Source organism: Camellia sinensis, unplaced genomic scaffold (assembly GCF_055761805.1).
Source record: "Camellia sinensis isolate YWXY unplaced genomic scaffold, ASM5576180v1 Unanchor1, whole genome shotgun sequence".
Lineage (NCBI taxonomy): Eukaryota > Viridiplantae > Streptophyta > Magnoliopsida > Ericales > Theaceae > Camellia > Camellia sinensis.
The window spans coordinates 16198801-16212706 of record NW_028128987.1 but is presented as its reverse complement, the minus strand read 5'-3'; the positions used below and the strand labels follow the sequence as shown (position 1 = coordinate 16212706).

General features: G+C 28.9%; 1 long non-coding RNA gene across 1 annotated transcript; it reads left to right on the top strand.

Annotated features, from left to right (window-relative positions):
* The first annotated feature begins 6637 nt into the window (after positions 1-6637).
* Positions 6638-7642, top strand: LOC145814223 (uncharacterized). The gene is made up of 2 exons (XR_014357563.1): positions 6638-7261; positions 7430-7642. It is a non-coding gene; the product is annotated as an uncharacterized LOC145814223 (long non-coding RNA).
* Positions 7643-13906: the final 6264 nt, after the last annotated feature.

Genomic DNA, 13906 nt, shown 5'->3' with positions numbered 1-13906 from the left:
GAAGGTTGCTTCTCACTTATTTTTATTTGTCACTTGTTCACAAATTCATTCATGAAGTTGGGCATTTTTTGGGTCCAATTCTAATTTTTTATTTTTATTTTTTGTAGATGACTTCGTTGCGTGGACTTGCAAAGATATTTTTGTGTATGGAGAAGAAATTGTACTTTTGTATAGAAGTAATATAATTCTTTTGTCGTCTCTAGCTTTTGTGCAGTTTACTATTCTTAATACAGAAAACTATTGGCAGCGAACAGATAATTATTGGCATGGTAGATAGATCACCTTTTGACGTCGTCCACTAAATTGATTTTTTGTCGTGGTACATAGATGTATTTTTGGCTTGGTACATACATCACCTTTTGTCGTGGTACAGATTACGATGGTAATTTGTACCATGCCAAATGGTCATTTCACATGGTATTGTAAATGTAATTTTTGTATATGGAAGGCTTTACTTTTTGTATAATTGTATATGTTGTATGGAATTATTATTTTAGTTTGGACAATAGTTCGTTTGTATGTACTTGAATAGTTAAAGTAATTTATTTTTTGTATACGGATGCATATTGTGGAATGATTGATAATTTATGTATCATTTTATTTATATACGTATTACAGGTTGAATGGAATACAAACAGGTTATGGACACATTATAATATTAACAATAAAACATAATATCATGTTTTTGCCGACTAAACGTTTTGTAGCCAATAAAAAGGGAAAACAAAAAAAAAACAAACATTTAGCTACTAAAAGTTTTGTAGCCAAAAGAAAATCAAACATTTGGTTACTAAAAGTTTTGTAGCTAAAAGAAAATCAAAAATTTGGCGACTAAAATATTTTGTAGCTAAAAACAAAAGTTGAAGAATAAATATGACTTTTGGCGACTAAAAATTTAGTAGCAAAAAATGTCGTAGTTTAGGCGACTAAATTTTTAGTAGTAAAAAGAAATAGTATTTGGCGATTAAAATTTTAGTAGCCAAAAAAGATTGACTTTAGGCGACTAAAATTTTAGTAGCCAAAACACCAGTCTTTGCTTTTGGCGACTAAAAAATTTAGTAGCTAAAAAGTTTTTGGCCACTAAATAATTGGCTTTTGGCGACAAAAAAATTGGTCGGCAAAAATGTATTATTTAATTAATTTTCAAACCTATTGGTGACTAAATTAGGTTTAGTCGGCAATTATATTTCCCGACTACTCTTTGGCTACTAATTTTTCGACCAAAAAATTTAGTCGCTAAAGACTATAGGCGACTAAAATATGACTTTTTGCGACTAAATTTAGTCACCAAAAGTGAAAATTCTTGGCGTGGAGAGAGAGAGAGAGAGAGAGAGAGAGAGAGAATTGTAAAACGACAAACGTAGTTGGAGTGTCAGGCATTTTTGTTAGTGATAATGTTTGAGGTAATGAAAACACAACAACAAAATTACATATAAATGGCAACCGATCAATTACTATTTGAATATTGACTAAATTGATATTAATGATTAGGCTTTTACTAATTCATTGGGAACTGTGAATAAGTTGGGAATTAATTGGTTTAGTGTGGCTTATGAAAACTAATTGATTATTGAATCAATTAGGTTTATTATATCAAGGATCCCTACAATCAATTGTACAATCAATTATCAGATTTGAATCTCCCTTATATTCTAATGGATTGTACAATCAATTGTGAAAGTTCAAAACTCTGGCCACTAATCGATTGTATAATCAATTGTGGTCTTTCAATCCAATCGATTTCGCAATTAATTATGATTTTCCATTCACTCCAATATGCTATACCAATTGATTACACAATCAATTGTGTTTGAAATTCTAAAAGTTGCGATGTTTTGTTAATGTTGTTATGATTTTCGGGACAAAATTACAATCAACATGCTATGTTATGATTCATTGATAAAAGTTATGATAGTTTGTTAATGCCGTTATGATTATGGGAAAAAATGTTATACTCAATATGTTATGGTTATGATTCATCACTAAAAGTTATGATTTGTACCGCCAAAAGTTATGATTTGCCATAATAAAAAATGTTACGATTCAAATGTTATGATAATTAATTACAAATAACTATATTTGTTATGAGTTGTTATTATATTGTTATGATTTATAGTGTCTTTGTTATGACACTTAGGTCAATATTATGACATTGTTATGATTCATTGTAGTATTGTTATGATATTTGAAAAAAAGTTATGATTCTTTCTGTAACCTGTTACATGACCAGTTTAGCAGGTCACTTTTTATGATGTGGCACGATATGGACCACACAATAAGTGCATATTATATGCCTTTTTATAAAGTGCACATTGTAGACTTTTCCTAAAAGTAATCAACTGTAAGAACATTTTCAATAAATATAAATAATGAGTTAGTTTAAGATATTAAGTAGTGCATTGTTTATGGACAAGTTAAAAAAAAAAAAAAAAAAAAAAAAAGTTAACTGGAAATAAAAAAAACAAGGACAAGTTAACTAAGTCTTCGTTTGGTAAACATTTTGAGGTTACAAAAGCATAAAAAGATAAAATATGTTATATAAGTTAATAAGATAAAATATCACATTGAAATCATAATCATTATATTTTTTCTCTCACAAAAATAGAAAAAGCTCAAAAATAAAAACCAAACGAGACTAAAAAAGTTAGGTTAAAAAAGTCCTAACACAAAAAAATTGACTACCGTATCCAATATCAAACGAAGCGTAAATATATGTGTATCACACTCTTTCTTCTCCCTTCCTCTTGGTGTATTGATTTAATGAGTCCTATTTATTTTATACACATTAGTTCAAATGAGACTCACAATATAAAATTTAAATCCACACACAATAATATGATAAGGGATATGAATCTGAAATAGATAATAGTGTTAACTTTGAAGAAAAGCTGAGCAAGCGGCCGCTTTGGACCTCAGAAAATTGGTTCAAAAAATGTCAACTATTATAATTGCTCATAGGAAAAAAAATCAAAAATTTTATTAATGTGGTGAATTTTTTGATGAATGATTATTTTTCAAATGTATGAATTGTGTATAATATATTATTGAGTATACTTGTTGAAAGTTTGATTGATGTGGTGAATTGTTTGATGGATGATTGCTTTTCAAATATATGAACGGTGTATAAAATATTATTGATTATAGTTGTTACCATTGATTATGAAAAATGAGTGTTTGGTTTGGTTTTAGGAGATAAATTTTTTTAAAAATTTAGGGGAAAGAGTTTAGAAATTTTTTTGCTTTGTTTGGTTGTATATTTTAGAAATAGTTTGGAGTATGAAAGTTTGGGATGATTTAATATTTTGTTATAGTTGAATAGATGTGTGTGAAAGAAAAAGTAATTGAAAATGAGAGAAGAGAGAGAAAAAATGATTGATTGATGTGCAGGAGAGAAAAAGTAATTTTGAAAATTTTTACCAAACAAAAATTTTGAAATTTTTTTTAAAAAATTGTGTTTTGAGAGTTAAACCAAACAAGGCCGAAGTTTTTTAAGTTGAAATTGATTAAATTTGACATTCAGACAACTATGTCACAAAAGAATTTGAATATGCAAGTTTGATTAGTAATCTTACAGGTTATACTTTGTACATTTTTTTTTTTTTTTTTTTTTTGTGCTTAATTTTATTATAAACTTTGTTATATGTTTTAAGTAAAATTTTAGTAAACATATATAAAAGTAAGTGTGAAGATATAATTTTGAGTTGTTCACATGATCTAGGTGGTTTAGCCAAGGTGCCAACTGGGTGATTGGCTGAGGTGTGGTCAAACCACATCTGAATCTGAGATTTTTGAATAAGGGACTAGAGTCTTATAGGATGACAGACTCTCTGTTTAAATAGATCAGAACTATTAAGAGAGTTAATCCTAATCCAAGTAGGAGGAGTCCAATATAATTGCTATCCTTCTAAGGTATAGAGTCTTTTGAAGTAAGACTTAAAAAGGCAAGAGCACCGATGATTACAAAAGGTAGGCATTCCCGTGAATTTAAGATACGCTTTTACTTGAGAGTTATTTGTTTACTTGAGCCAAGTTATTAGTGGAATTGTTTGAGATCATCGGAATGTCCCCTAGTGGACAAGTCACCGGTCGCACGTGCTCTACAGATTAGTTTTCAAGATCTCGGCAAAAAGATCCAATTAGATTGTGAGATCAAAATTCCTATAGTAACATTTTTTGTGAGCACAGTGAATTACAAACAAAATTGGATACATAATCTTTTCTTCACAAATTTTTTTTTTATTATTATGTATGAAAAAACCTGGTTTATAAATCGTGTATATTACAAGCTTAGTACTCTTCCTTCTTTTTTTTTCATATATAAAAGCCCATATGAAAATCCTGCTTTGAGTTTTGAAAAAATCAGAACCAGCCCTGATTGTTAACATATCAAATTGTTAGAACTTTTTCAGGGATTTCAAATATTTTTTTACAAAAAACTGACTTTTAGGCATATCGCAAAATCGTTTTTATCCCTCTCAAAATTACTTCTATTTTTTTTTTTTATTTCATCCCTAAATGTCAACTATTAAATAAGCTCAGTGGAGCTTCCAAAGTTAATAAAGATTTAATAGTTCTGTTGGGTTAATTTTACTTTTATCCCTTCTAAATTATTGTTTTTTTTTTTTTCCCAATCTATAAACTATCAATTACATCTATTAAATTTCTATAGTTTTAAATTTATACTAATGCAAGGATATAATTGTCCAAATTAATAATCATTAAAGTCTAATTTGATATGCAAAGATTATTTTAAATTTTGAATAGCTTAAACTATTCAACCAAGCACTTTTTAAAATTTTTTTTTTATTTTTATTTTGAAATAAGAAGCGGAGAAAAAGATCAGTGTTTGGTTTTAAGGTATAAGTTAAGTGGTATATTGTGAGGGATGGGATTGGGGTATTTTGGTTTTATGATTTAGGAAATGGTTTGTCTCCGGTTGAAATTTTAATTAGGTCAAATAGTTGAGGTCTTTAACCAGTAAGTATCATTAAACAGAAGATTTTGACCTTTAAAAATCATTAAACAGTAAGAGTCTTTGAAAAAATTCAATTGGGCCATATTTTGATAAACTCTTAGTAGGTAAGAATACTCCATTTAATGACTCTTACCGGTCAAAGATCACAATTTTGTCTAGTTTAATTTAACTTTTAATTGGAGACAAGCCAAATCTTATAATTTATTATTTAAGTTATCTGAATTGTAAATTATATTTTCGCTCATTAAGTTAAGCTTTCACCATTATCTTGAATTTTGTGGCACAGTAGAATTATTAGATATTATTATTTTACTAAATATAATTGTTTTATATATATATACATAAAGGGTTTGAATTATCTTAAGTTGAGTTTAGGGAGTCTATTTTGGGACTAAGTCATCATAATCGTTTACTTTTTAGAGATTGTTGAATAGTATGTTAATACAAAAAATAAAAATGATCGAATATCAATTTTATATATATTTGAATTGTATTTGTCTTTAAAAAATAGATGATAAAGATACTTTCAAGAATAATCATTCATATTTTGTAATACAAATGTGATTTATGCATATATATATATAGTTATCGATATTTAATTATCTTGAATTTTTATATAAATATTCTATTCAACAATTTTTAAAAAAGTAAACAGCTTGAATTATCGAAATCTGCTTGAAATGGACCCACTAAACCCAAACTGTTATATCAAGTTAAATGGCTAAATTGAGAGAACCCAAACCCTTGATAAACAAATTGTCCAATTCATAGACAAAGTTAAAAGATTTCATAGCTATTATATGTGTTGATCCCAAAATTTTAAAAATAATGAAAACTATGCAAAAGGTTTATTTGTTTATATTCGATTCATGTCATGTGAATGTGATATGTCAAGTTTTTTAAATCATAGTTAAAGATAGAAAGTATATGAATTTTTTTTCACAAGTTAAATTTAAAGAAACTAATAAATTTATAAAAATATTTGATTTTGACACAATTCCATTTTCTTTATTCACAAAAACTAATCATTATAATTTTTTTATTAGTTTCACTTTTAAATTATAGACAAAAACTACATTATCTTTAATTTAAAAAACTTATATTAATATTAAAATCTTATTTCATGTATTTTTTTTTCAACAGCTACATAGAGTTATATAAGCAATTCAAAAAATTCATAAGACCCTTAATGCTCGTGTTATCAAATTATATTATATTTGTATTTATATCAAAAAATAATCAACTCTAGGAACATCTTCAACAAATATAAATAATGAATTAGCATAAGACATTAAGTAATGCATTGTTTATGGACAAATTAATATGAAATCCAAAAAGAAAAGGATAAGTTAACTCTATAAAAATAAATCAATAAATGTAGAAGTTAACAACTTGATCAAATTTGTCATATGTTTATCACACACTCTCTTCTCCCTTGTCTCTTGGTGTATTCTCTACACATAGTTCTAATTATTTTTTAATATTGACTTCAACACATTTTTAACAACTCCATTGCAACATCTATGCACTTACTAAATTAATAAAGGAAAAATTACTCATAAGTCCCAAATTAGAAAATGTTACTCCATCTAGTCCTAAATGTTTTTTTATAAACCATTTAGTCCTTTTTTTACATCATAACATCATCGTCAAAATAACATCAAACATCATCATCAAAACAACATCAAACCTCACAACATCATCATCAAACAACATCGTCAAAATAACATTAGGATTATTCATTTTTCTTCGTCTTCAACATCAAAACAAATCTCCAGAGTCCCTGAAATCTGTAAATCATCATTATCGTCACTCTCTCTGTTGAACCCAATTAGCGTAGCAGTGTGCGGAATAAGAGCTCTAGTCGGGTAATTATTGACGTTGTCTCCCGCGTTTCGTACTCCCAAGTTCATACCCACAATACACACATTATATACATGGTGTATGCATATATATATGCAGAGACAGAGAGAGAGAGAGAGAGAAAGTCATAGAAAACCCTCATGCGAAGCAAAGCCGCCTCACCCACTACTTTTAAACAATACCCAAAAAGCGAAATGCTCAATCTGATGGACCATTTTGGTGATTGTACGATTCTCAATTCTACATTCAAACCCTAGAAATAAAGATCGTCCTTTTCTTCGATTTCATCTGATTCTTTATTACAGTGACTATTTTAAGTTAATGTTGAGTTCATCAAACTATATATATATATATATATATAGACTTAACCCTTGTTAGTTTGGCACTGATTTTCAAGTCCTTGTCAATCGATCTTCAACGATGGTAACGTTGCCTTATCTCTTTCATTTTTGTGAGATATGTAGTTGAATTTTCAATCTAAGAGTCTATTTGTTGTTTTCAGTAATGGGGTTTCTTGATTACTATTAGTGATTATTGTAATGGGAAAATCATGAAATGGGTAGATTGATTCAGATTTGTTACTGATGGCAGAATTTGATGGCGGAGCCATGAATGATGTTGGAGAATAATGTTTGATGAATGATGTTTGATGAATAATGTTGAAGATGTAGTTGATGTTGGTGATGTTTGAAGCCTCATTTTGCTCTTTATTTTGATGTTTAATTGTTATTTAAAAAATTGTTTAATCGTTATTTTTGATGTTATTTTATGATAATGTTGTGATGTTTGATGTTGTTTCGATGATGATGTTTGATGTTGTTTCCATGATGTTACTCATAAATCTAATGTTTGATGTTTGATGGATAATGTTTGATCTTTGATGAATAATCCTAATGTTTAATGGTTCAGAATCTGTGTTTGATGTTTGATGAATAATCTTAATGTTTAGTGGTTGATGTTTGATAAATAATCCTGACGTTGCTAATGTTTGATGTTGGATGAATAATGTTTGATGTTTGAAAAGAAGGGAAATGATAAAAAGGCCTATAGTAAGCTTCTTGAGAAATAGGACCTATTAGTCCAACAAAAAACTTTCGGGACTAAATGGATTAACATTTCAAAATTTGGGATTTATCGGTGCTTTCCCCATTAATAAATTCTTAATACATAAAATTGAGTCTCATTATTATTATTTTTATCATATAATAAATTTTAACAAGTATTTTTAATATTTTCCTTGAAGATACTCTAATCCAATAATTTGGTATAGGAATCGAATTGTGTTATCACATATTCTAAAAAATTTACATCCCTAACTTTGGGAAATTCACAATTGTGCACTTGTACAAGTTCTATTTTGATGGTTTGAACTGTTCATTTTTAAGAATCTGTTGAATAATATACTTACGAAAAAAATAAATCAATCGAATATTGATAACTTTTTGATAAGATCATATTTGTATTTAGGTTAGCACTCAAGATCACACTTACCATTTATTTTTGTTAGATAGAATTGTGTTATGTTCAGAAGGTTATCAGTATCTAATTAACTTAATTTTTTATAAAAGTATATAACTCGACTCCATAAATTCTAAAAAATTAATGTTGAACTCAAAGTGGATACTATCAAATGCACAACCGTAATTATTGTGCATAGGTGCACAATAGTAACCCAATTTCTCCTATGCTAAGAACACACAAGAGAACATAGATGTATTGTATAGTTTTTTTTTTTTTTTTTTTTTTTTGAGTAAAGTGATAGTATCATATAAAAGATAACCACTACAACATCCAGTTCATCTGTTCAAAATACAAACTAGATAAGCAGAAAATCAAGCCAAAAAAACACATTTGCAATAATAATAATAATAAAAAAAAAAAAGCAAAATGTATTTGAATAATTAATATTTATTTGAATGTAGATGATGGGTGGTAACTGTGCTAGCAATCACTTATTAAACCTATTTTGTCAATTAGGTTAGAAGTCAATTTTTTTTTTTTTTAATTTTTAACTTTTTTGAATTATATCATTTCTTTATTTTTTTTTACATTTTTTTAAAAAAAATTAAAAAATAGTCAAAAAGTGGACTTTTAACCTATTTCCCAAAATAGGTAGTCTCAATTTGATTATTCAAAACTCTTCACTTTATAAAATATATCAAGTAGATTATATTTATAAAAATTTAAAAGATAAATTACAAATACACCCTCTAAAATTTGCTTAAAGTACTGATTGCTCTTTGTGATTTTAAAAATTACAAATACTACATTGTTATAGTTTTTTATTTAACACAATTAACTAAAAAAATGAAATTCATTATTGTTTTCCTATTACTTAAATTATTAATTGAAATATATTTCCAACATCATTAAAAATTGTTACTTGATTTGATAATTTATTAATAAAATAAGCAATTTGTTATGAAATTAGAAATCTCAGGGAGTGAAATGTAATTTCCAGAATTACAGGAGGCGATTTGTATTTTAATCAAACCGTAAGGAGTATATTTGTAATTTATCCAAATTAATCAAATATCAGTATAACTTTCATCAAATTACATTTATATGTAAAACAATAAAGAAAATTTACCTATAAATCTCATCTTGAGGAATGGTGATCCATTTAGTCTTAAGGATTTTCTTATAGATCAATTAATCCCATTGATTTTGGAAAGACAGATTTAATATATTAGTTAAAAATTAGATTTATGATAATACCCTTATTTCTATTGTGTTTCCTTCTTTTTCTTTTTCTTTTTTTTTTTTTTGCTTTTGTACTAGAAAGATAAAATACACAATTTATGAGAATCAAATTTAGATTAAATTTTATATGAAAATCTTTTCTATTTGGAAAACATTTCAAAATAAGTACAAAAATGACTTGAAATATAAGATTCTTCAAACATTTCAAAATGACGTGAGATTCTTCAAATATTTTCAAAGGAGTATAAAAACTATTTTGTAAGTTTTAGCCACATGTATAATTTTACACTGTAATATTCCAATGTAACACTCTAAAAAAAAAATTAGTGTAATACCCTAACGTAATATCAAAAAAAAAAAAAAAATTCTTAGTGTATTTTTTCCCTAAACTTAACACTCTAATATAATGCTCCATAAAAACTTCTTAATGTAACATTCTAATGTAACACAAAAAAATTTCTTAGTATAACACTCTAATGTAACGCAAAAATTTTTTTATTAGTGTACTTTTTTCAAACGAAACACTCTAATATAATACTTCAAAAAAATTTCTTAGTGTAACACTCTAATGTAACACATATAAAATTCCTTAGTGTAACACTTTAATGTAACACACAAAAAAATTCTTAGTGTATTTTTTCTAAATATAGCATTCCAATGTAACACTAAAAAAAAAAAGATGTGAGATTCTTCAAATCATTTCAAAATATGTACAAATATTCTTTAGTAAGTTTTGGACAAATGTATATGTAACGACCCTCACCTTACTCTTGTCATACTTGCATACATTCCTGATGATCTTGCCTTGTTGTGTTTATTGGAATGATTTCTGCTTGCCTTGTTTTGTTTGTATTGCTTGCGTAGTTTTGTTCCTTGTTCGGTGTGTGTGTGTGGCCGAAGTCATCTTGAACTTAGTTCGCCTTTGAACCCTTGTACTTAGAACTGTTTTGAGACCTTGGTCGACCCCTATCTTCACCTCGGGCTTGTTGCCGAGATGTTTTTGCACTTGCTGAACCTTGTCCTTGGGCAGGTATGGCCTAGGCCGAGATGTGGCACACCCCGGCCAAGGCGTGGCACAACTTAGTCAAGTGTCGTCCTCCCTAGCCGATGTTTTTGTCATCCGGTTGCCGAAGCTTTGATTTGAGCCGATGTCATTTCTTGCCGTTGTGCCTTACCCGAGCTTGCTGCATACGCTTTGTCAGAGACTTGTCTTATCTATCAATCACCTTTTTGAGCTAAACCAACCCGATAACGCCACGTGTCCGAGCTAGTTGTTAAGACAGCCGGCAGACCTAGAAACAAATCATTTTTGGTCTCAATCTTTGTTTTTAGAAAGAGAAGCTCTAGAGGGGAGGAAGAGAAGTTCTTAAGTGTGAGTAAGTCTTCCAAGCTTAATCTTCGTGGTTTGAACCGTTGGATTCGAGTTTTGAGGACCTTGATCCTTGCTTTGAGTCTACACCTGAAGAACTAGGTGAGTGGTATTATTGATAAAGCTATGTTATACTTGTTTTGATAAATCTTGCTTGCTTTGTTTTGACAAAAGTGTTTTGTTAAGCATGAATGAATAGCTCTTGTTTTGATGTATCAAGTATACTCCTTGTTTTGATGCCATCTTTGAAAAGGATACGGTCCTCTCTTGGAAAGTCCCTCGTGCTGGAGGACTCTAAACTTTCGCAGTACTAAGTATAAAAGGATACGGTCCTTGTTAAATCGGGCTACGGGCCTAAGTAACACCAGTTTTGCTATGTTAAATCGGGCTACGGGCCTAAGTAACACAAGTCCCTTGTGCTGGAGGACTCTAAACTTTCGCGGTACCAAGTGCACAAGTCCCTTGTACTGAAGGACTCTAAACTTTCGCAGTACTAAGTGTAAAAGGATACGGTCCTTTCTTGAAAAGATTTCTATGTTAAATCGGGCTACGGGCCTAAGTAACACCAGTCCCTTGTGCTGGAGGACTATAAACTTTCGCAGTACCTTTGACTAAACGATAACGGATCGTACAGCCCTTGATACTTGTAATACTTGATTGATGAATACGGTTCATCCCTTGTTTCGCCGATGTTGTAATATTTGAATGATGAACACGGTTCATCCCTTGTTCCGCCGATGTCAGTAAGCATCCCTTGAGACTTGTGATATTTGAATGATGAATACGGTTCATCCCTTATTCCGCCGATGTCAGTAAGCATCCCTTGAGACTTGTGATATTTGAATGATGAATACGGTTCATCCCTTGTTTTGCCGATGTCAGTAAGCATCCCCTGCAACTTGTGATATTTGATTGATGAATACGATTCATCCCTTGTTCGGTAAAGTTTGATGTGTTTCGTTTTGAAAGACTTCGGCTATATTCATGCAAAACCTTTATTTTTAGTACCATTCACTGAGTATCCAAGCTTACCCTCTATATATATATATGTAGGTGATGAACAGGACGTCGGCGACGCCTAGACTGTTTTTGAAAGCTTGTTTGGACTCTTGATTATGTCGGCTTTGTTTTGTACTTACGTCGGCAATGTTATTTATCTTTCATGTCGGCGAATCTTGAAAATCATGCTTCTTGGCTTGTATTTACTGTGTTTTGTATATGTCGGCTCGAGAAGCCTTTTGATCAAGATGTAATACGTATTTTACTTGTTGTATTCAAGTTGTAAAGTTAATTGGAAATGTTTGGCACTGCATTTGATCTACGCACAGCTCTTATGGACTACTCGCATTTTAGATTATTGCTTCCGCATTTGTGAGCCCCGATTATTATACTCTGATTGTGTTAAGTTTTTGAAAGTTGGCCTTCGGTAATTACGGATTACTGGCCATCACGGCACCAAACTACTAGGGGCGGTTTGGGGTCGTGACAGTATAATTTCAAACTCTGAGTGTTGCGTTTTGACAAAGTACACTAAGGAGGTTTTTAGTATTTTTGTGTGTGTTATATTGGAGTGTTATGTTTGGAATTACATTGATTAGAGTGTTCTGTTTGGAAAAAGTATACTAAGGAATTTTTTTTTTTTTTTAGTGTTACATTATTACGTTTAGGAAAAATATACCATGGAGTTTTTTAGTTTGTTAAATTAAAGTGTTATATTATTAGAATGTTACGTTTTTGTTCATAATGTGAGATTTGTTTTAGAATGAGAAAAAAATTCAAAATTTCTATAGTGCAGATTGCCTAAATATGTAATTTTATATTTTGAGAAACTCACTTTTATTCTTAAAAAATTAAATCGAAACATGTAAGTGATTATTCTTTTATGTAATTTCTATTTTAATGAGATCTTTAGATTCAAAAAAAAAGAAGAAATGACTAAATAGTTTATAAAATTATATTTTAAAATTTATTGATACTTCACCCAAACAATAAACAATAAAGATGATTTTCAATATAAAATTAAGGCCAAGTTTGGAAAGACTAAATAAGTGTACTTTTTGACTTTTCTTGTATTATGTGTAGAAAAAGTAAAGAGGAGATGTTGATTGATGTGACCTAAAAAAGATAAAAAAATGAAATAAGTGCACTTTTTTAGTTTAGCCAAACTTGACCTAAATATAAATATTGTTTAATAAAAAATATTAACATCCAATCAAGTTAATTTTTGTAAAATATATCCGCTCGCTATATACCATAAAAAATAAAGGAGTCCAATTGAGCGCGCACAACGGCCACCCTCCTTTCAAACTATGCCACGTGCTTCGGTTTTTTTTTTTTCCACTGGCCATGTGACATCAGATTTTTTACTAAATTAGTTATAAAAATAAAATTAACTAATTTAATTACAAAAATAAAATATCACATTTAAATTATAATAATTTTATTTTTTATCTCATAATTATTAAATCAATAAAAAATAATTAAAACTTATCTAAAACACAATTTTTTTATAAGTCTCGTTAGTCACTTATACATTTTAATAAAAAAAAGTTAAAATATCTTTATAAATTATTATATCATTCTCTTTATTTTTTTAGATATTTTTTTTTTATAAAAAATTAAAAAACTATTAAAATTATCTATCTCCAACCGAGGTTTAAAATAACTAAAAAAAACAGGCTAAATTAATTGGTGCAAAGGAGGGCTCAATTTAAAACAAGGGTGCAGCTTATCATAAGGAAAGGAAAATGAGTGAGAACATTAATTAGTGCTATCACTAATGATGTGGGAGTGGGCTCCGCCAGGAATGATTTGATATTTTGACTTTAGTGTTGTATTATTTTTCTTTTTTATTGAGCACTATATCATTAGTGATCTTTTTAAAACTCCAAAATTAGTGATAACTATCATTGTTGATAAGGAAACCACAAAGCAAAGCAGAGCATCAGACACTCTCACTGACCCCTACAAATTATTCATTTTTCTGCAACAGTTGA